The following is a 7,583-nucleotide window of genomic DNA, read 5'->3' as shown; positions in this document are numbered from 1 at the left end:
CAAGTTTAAGTTCAAATTTTTATGTATTTAAATGAGATTTAATTCAAATTTAAATTTAAATTCAAATCGATGTGTCCAAATGTAGCATGAAAAGCTGCTTTATGCCAACAACTACAATACGTAAAACCCACATGAAGAAAATAATGCAAAAAATAAATATCAACCAATAAAGTGGAAAATGAGTGAAACCTCCTTGAAGTTTTACTCCAAAAGTAGGTTTTGATTTTTACAATTCCAATTCCCTAAATTAACCATTCAAATCAATTACTTGAAAAATCTGAACAATAAATTATTTTTTTATATTGTTAGCATAAAGAATACCCCAAAAAACTCGCTTAAATGCAAATAAAATACTAAAGATAGTAACAGCAGTTCTTAAAGTTCACAATCTTATTCTTCAATTAAATTTTAAAATGAACTCTCAATAATTTGCTGCTGAGTTGAAGGAAATATTCATACGGTACAAGAATTTGACCAAATTAGAGTCTGATTTATTCTTCAACTATTAAACATTAATGCTCGTTAAAAAAAAAACTACTAAACATTAATAGACTAAATAGTATCTACAGAGAAGCATAGAATTACAATTGCTTTATAACAAAGAAAATATAACTAGCACTGCTCTTGTGCCTTACATATAATGTAAAATCAAACTCATTCTCTAATCTCTATATTTATATATATTCATGCATTCAGAAAATGGGCACTAAATAAACCTATGCTTGAAACCCACATAGCATCTTTTTCCAACTATATCTGAATGCAATATATACACTTCCCTTTGTAAATATAGAGAGTCCTAATTGATTTCACCAGCATGCAGTCTTACCATTTTCACTTTCCTCAAGTTCTTACCATACTATTATCCCTTTATACTTTCATGTGGGGATGATATTTTTTACATCCCCACACCCTAAAACAGAGGGAAGAAAATGTTACCTAAATTACAAAAGCTGCGTCAGTGAGATGTGGAGTTACAACCTTACAGTCACCAAAAATTCTTGGTTGCAACTAGGATTTTATCTCCACTTTGTGATTCGGGTTCTTTATCATGTACCGTAGGCCTCCATCTCACTGCTCGAGTGATGCGTTCTACTTTGCCGATTACTTCGGGGGTGTCCCTCACCACAACTGTTCCTTCCGGTCGCAGCATTCGATCTATCTCCACCATCAGATCCACAAGATTACATCTGTAGTGATGCCATGAAGCAGCAAGAGTGAGTTCTTTACGGGTACAAACGTGGATGAGTTTGTTTGGTATGTATACGTAATGAAATGGAATGAAAAAATTTTAAAGATAGAAAATGACCATTGTGTACCTGCTCTAAGAAAATAACGGAAAGAAAAAAAGATAAGAGTCATGATTACAAAGATGATATGCATTGTGTGTGTGTGTGTGTGTGAGAGAGAGAGAGGAGAGAGAGAGAGAGAGAGAGTCATTTTCCTTCCATCACACCAAGCAGGTCCTAAAGGTTGCATTCCGTGGCATCAGTTTGATGCCTTTCAGGATTTTAATGAACTGAATAAGGTAACTGATTGAAGTCATAGTTATGTCTTATGACAAAGGATTGCATGTGTTAAGAAGTTTACATGTAAGGAAATAAAAAAGAAAAAAGAAAAAAGAAAAATCACATTAAATAATTATCTCACGGAAGCAGCATGCAAAGACATATACTAGGTTTTAACCTACAAACGGAAGAGAATAACACAATTACTAGTTCTAAGCAAATCAAGCAGTGCCTTAGATGAATTAAATATTAGTTCAAGTACAATTTTTCCTTGTCACTCTAACAGATAGTTTTTAAATATCACTTTAATTTAAAAGCTAAAGCTGTTAGTTGAAGGATCATGAATAGTTTTTACTATAATCAAGACATAGTTAATTTGAGGCTGAAATTGTAGTCAAGCATAAATCCACTTATAATGAAAGCTCTTGTTCTCCCCACCAGAAGGGGGGGAAAAGGCTTTGATGCTGAGACAAACCTCAACCTATGTTAAGTGAAAGTCCATGAATATTGAATAGATTTTATTTTATTTTCTTTCTCGTGAAATGAATACATTTTAAAAATAAGTAAATCACTAACAATCCTATTAACAAGTATATTTGACTTAGATGCAATGATAGTAATACACTTCTGGGGTATCCCCAAATTTTGAAGCACAAAAATACCTGTTTTTGCCAGAAGCTGGATCTTTTGTTAGTGATTCAATACCGGTCACATGGATCAGATCATAAGTGCGCGGATATGTTGAGAAAGGTTCACACCTGAAAGAAATAACCACAAAAAATTAGAGCCAAGAACCCTCCATTATAAGTTGTAATATATGTTTAAATACACCCCAGAAATTCAAAAGATCAGAAGCAGAAATTAGATAAAAGTCTAAAACAAGTCAGTAATTAGGGATGCCTAATTTTTACTTAAAGAACAGATTTGAATAAAGAACTTTTGATACAAGCAGATAAACAAACCAGAAGAAAAGATACATTATAAGGGAACTGCTCGTAAGACACAGGCATAGTCACAAAACATGAAGCACAACATCCCAAGATATATGAGTTTAAGAGTTTAGCGTAGGATAATATGAAGGTAGGAAAACTAATGAGTTCAAAATCAAACTCGTTTTCGTTGAAACTGGGAGAGCTCATGAATTAAGAGTAAACTCATAGTTAATGTATCTCTCTAGGCAACCTCCTCCTCCCTTTGAATCTCTCTAGCCTAACCCAGCTTAGAGCCCTAGAAGAAAGAATCTCCGCAATAAAATCTCAAGACTTTCACAACATGGTAGAAGTTTTGATCACCCAGCCCCTCCAAATAATAGTTTTGCAGCAAGCTGACCAAACACTCTGCAGTCTGCATCAGATTCAACCTTTTAACAAGTCAGGCATTGACCCACTTGCAACAAGCTCTGGATCAATCTTTCTCTTCACAAGCTCTTTGGTAAACACATGCATGTGACACTTGTGCCTCTCACTAGTTTAGTTAAACCAATAGTTTGACAATGTTGGATGTACAGAACAAGAAATTTTAATGAAAGTTAATGCATATTTCCTCCATTCAAAAATGTAAAACAATTTTAACTGAATCTCACCCCTCAAATACTTACTTTTCTTCAAACTAACCCTATTTTTTCATATTTACTCCTATATAATAGAGTGTTTTATCCTAAAATAAATATAAAGTAATTTATTCAATCAGGGCACTTTTCGGAAAAAAAGCAATGATTATATTTTAAAAGACTAAAAATGACTTACATTTTTTAACATCCAACCCTTCAAAAAATGCTTTATATTTTTTAACTGAGGGAGAGTATATATAAATAAGGCTTGTAAAAATTTTAACAATCCATGCAGCCGACCCCACCTAGTAAAATAAGGCTTCTTGTTGTTGTTGATATATATATATATATATATAATTACAAAATAGTGAATGCTGGGCTCTAACGGGACAGCAAGAGCATAAAGTTGGAGTAGCAGAGATGAGAATGTTACGATGGATGTGCGGACATACACGTAAAGATAAAATTCGAAATGAGCACATACGCGAAAAAGTGAGGGTGGCACCTATTGAGGAAAAAATGGTAGAAAATCGGTTGAGATGGTTTGGGCATGTACAAAGAAGACAAGGGAGGCACCAGTGAGAAGAGTGGAACATATAACTTGAGTCCGATTAAGAGAGGTAGAGGAAGGCCTAAGAGAACACTCTTGGAAGTTGTTGAACGTGATCTCTTAATTAATAATATTTCTAAAAGCTTAATAAATGATAGAGCACAATGGCGTCTTGCAATCCATGTAGCCGACCCCACCTAGTGGATAAAGGCTTGTTGTTGTTGTTGTTGTATATATAATTACAAAAAACTCAAGAAACATCTAGGGTCTGATGCAGATTCGATAAATGAGCAGCTCCTTTTTTGAAATACTGGCTCAATAAAATACTCATTTCTTGGTTTAAAAGGAAATTAACATTGTGATAGACAAAAATACATCGTGATTTTCAGATTATGCATATCATCAGTAAAAAATAAATACACCTTTAACATATACCAAAAATATGCAAGAGTTTAGCATTCTTAGAGAGTGGCAGTAAAATATTTCAGGAGAAAATGCATGAATCTTTCAGCAAAAACTCACCAATCGTGATAGACTCCAACAAGACCTCTGTCAAATATCACATCAAGAGTGGACAGCTTGCGTACTGGAACCACATTCATCACCCACACAGGATCAGATTTTAGTGCTGCAGCAAAACCCCCAAACAATGCATTCATGTCCATAACATTTCGTACAGCTGGAGTCCCCAACTTTATGTTCAGAGAATTCTTATAGTAAGCGACCCTCCTAACCCAACGCCTAGTATCAGCCTCAAATACATCAACAGCATTTTTCAAGACTGAGGCTCTTGGAGGTGTTGCAGTTAGCCTCTCTGGCCATTTGGAATCATTCCAACAGCGTATTCTCCTTTGACAGAAGCCATCCTACTGACGCATTTCTTCAACTTGAAGTACCTGAAAAAATTAAACATCTTTATTGGCAACACAAAGTAATCACTATATAGAATGTGTTAATAAAATTCACCCATTTGCTAGCATGATAGGTCCAATCAGATCCAAGCATGACTAGGAACCATCAAAGTTGAAAATGACAAAAAGGGCAAAAAAAAAAAATAATAAGAGGAAAGATAACTATCCATAGTCCAATAGATTACCACGCATAACTTGGGTCATCTGAATCATCACATAACTCCAGACCAAATTCATTTTGGTTAGGGAGACACGAATCTCCAGCAGGCTTTTTCCAGATCACAGTGTTGCCATCCACAGCAATCAGTTCATAAACACAAGCTCTTGCCACACCCTGGAGATCGGACCATTCTTTATCTTGTCTTGGCCACTGTACAGGGGGACCAGAGATGACTAAATACCCACCAGGGCGAAGTAATCTATCCACTTCAATAAAATAAGTTGCATCTGCAAGGCAGATTTTCTGCATTAGGAGTGTGATAAGAGTTTAGAGGCTTGCAAGACATTAAAAGGTGAGCTGCAACAAATAACTTACTGTAGGCTGTAAAAGGAATCAAACACCGCGAACAATGCACTAAGTCAAAAGCAAATGCTGGAAATGGGAGCCTGCGAGTGCCAAGCATAGCAACAAGAGCTGGTATTCCTCTTTCCAGAGCAAATTGTATTTGTGCTTTATGTGAATCTCTTGGAGCAAAGGACATAGTTAAAATATCTTGAGACAGTAGAAATCCTCCAAAACTGGCAACCTGTAAATCAAGGAAAATACGTGCATGTTAAATAGTAATAAATTGTTGCAAGGTCTTAAAGCGAAGTAGGTAATAAATCCTACCCCACACCCCATATCAAGAGCAGTCCTCAGAACTCCACCATTTATTGGAATGTATTGACCAAGTTTTTCAATGTACTGCACTGCCCCATCTGGAAACATTGTGCCACCACCAGGGAATATAAAGTGCGGACCTTCTCGTTTCATCCATCCTTGGTGACCTTTCCTGTCAGCAATCTTGTTGTGCGGCATGTTACTATGCCATATCTACATAGAATGTATTAACACTATTAGATAGATGTGACAAGATTATAAGCAGAACATTAAATTGTATTTTGATCTCTCGTTAAAGTGAAGTACCACATCAACTGGGAATCTTCAATTCATCAGGCCTCATAATAATCCAGTGGTTAAAAACTTTTTTCGGGACCTTTAGAAAATATATGAAATAAACCAAACAAATAGTCCCATTCAAAACTAAAAATTGAAACCCAAGCTGCTTTTGACTAAATGTGTTTCTGTATTCTTTTTTTTTTTTTTTTGGGACTCAAATGTGTTTATGTATTGAAAGAATAAAGACAAATGATTCTGCAGCCTTGTCCAAAAAATTTAGTTTCTCACACAACCATATTCTTCTTACTCAAACCAGAACCATATTCTTCTTCCTCATAAAAGGAAGTAATTTTTTAATTCAAAATTTTAAATGCCACAGCCATTCTTATTTTAACAAAAAAGAAATTATTTTCTAAAATTCAGGATAAATTCCAATCTCACCATGAATGAAAAACTACACTTCATCAGAAGATAAAATATGAGTAATAATTTTCAGTAACAAATGAGAACAGAGAATAAATAAAAGTGTTCCTCCCATTATCTCCCCAGCTTGCAGAGCAGTTCATTTTGGGTACTCCAGTGGTGTCCAGAAACAATACTCGCATATTTCCAGTAATAAAATATTTATTTTGGTCAAGGACTCAAACACATGTAATATAGTTTTTAGCACACAAGAACATAATTGAGTTAGATCCTAATGTTAGGAGTGGATCTATTATTTGTCAAAATATGAATTGCAGTAGTACTGGTGGTGACCCTCAGATTTCATCCATCAGTAGTAAGTAACCTTTCCACAATCTTATTGTGTAGCAAGTTGTTGTGGCATATTACACAGACTGTACTTAATACTATTAGATAAACGGATCAATTGGTCAGAAGAAAAACTACTGGAAATCAAATAAGCCACGAAGATGATGAAAAGAATATCAAACTTTTATTAATAATGATCACAACAGATGACACACAAAATCACAAAATAAGAAGAAAATATTTGTGAACACAGTGACAATAAACCCAAAGGCGAACACTGATGAACTCAGGTTGAAAAAATGAACTCAGCCAGGTAACAACGTGACGATAAGCCTAGTGAATGAACCCCAAGACAAACCAAGGGTGTGATGGTGAGGGAGTGAAACAACGAATGAAATATCCCTAATAATGACAAGCAACCCTTCTAATAGATTAGGGTCCTAAACTAATATATCTATATCTAATACTTCCCATGCATACCCAGCAACTAAATTGTTTTAAGATCTTTTTTGAAGTCAAGTCCTATATCAGCTGGGGGAAATTTAATTTACGAGGGCCCAGAAAGATCTAGACATTAAATATTATATGTACAGAGTCTGAGGAAAAAATCGTGGAAAACAGGAAGTCCCCATTCAAAACTACAAACCAAACCACATGCGCCCTTTGTGTTTATTCAGTAGTGAGGAAGAACAAAGGAAAGCGGTTGTGCGTCCTTATCTTTTCAGAAACAGAATGATATGTTCTGTCTCATATAGGGACAACTTTTTTTTTTTTGGCATTAAAAGGGACATATTGCTAGGTACTCTTAAAAATTGCATTCTACATGCATTCATTTTTTACAAATAAGCTATTATTCCTAAAATCTAGTATCCAATTCAACCTTCCGCAACCCCCAAAAAAAAAACAAAAAAATTCTTGCGGGGGACTGAATTTTAAATCACATGTAAATGACAATATTACGAAAGTAAGTAATCTGATTTAAAATTACATTTGAGACTGATGTCTAAATTTTCAGGCTAAAATTGCTTAAATGTTTGTACTAGTACTGAGATCATTCAGTAGCATAATATACACAGTGAACTAAACCATACCTTATGCAAGCTCTCCGGCCACTGCACCGGTATTTTGTAACCATCAGGCGGAGGAATCAGGCAAAGAGGGGTGTCCTCCGCCTCGGACAATGCCTCTCTCTGTAGTAATTCATTTCTCTACTTAG

General features: G+C 35.0%; 1 pseudogene; it reads right to left on the bottom strand.

Moving 5' to 3' along the window:
- Window positions 1–522: 522 nt before the first annotated feature.
- LOC129288597 (probable pectin methyltransferase QUA3) lies at window positions 523–7,559 on the bottom strand (annotated as a pseudogene).
- Between the last annotated feature and the right edge of the window lie 24 nt (window positions 7,560–7,583).

This window comes from Prosopis cineraria, unplaced genomic scaffold, assembly GCF_029017545.1.
Source record: "Prosopis cineraria cultivar Desert tree isolate PC_DT_omini unplaced genomic scaffold, ASM2901754v1 PC12, whole genome shotgun sequence".
In the NCBI taxonomy this organism is placed as follows: domain Eukaryota; kingdom Viridiplantae; phylum Streptophyta; class Magnoliopsida; order Fabales; family Fabaceae; genus Prosopis; species Prosopis cineraria.
The sequence above is the reverse complement of the archived record's forward strand: the minus strand, read 5'-3'. Positions and strand labels throughout refer to the sequence as shown.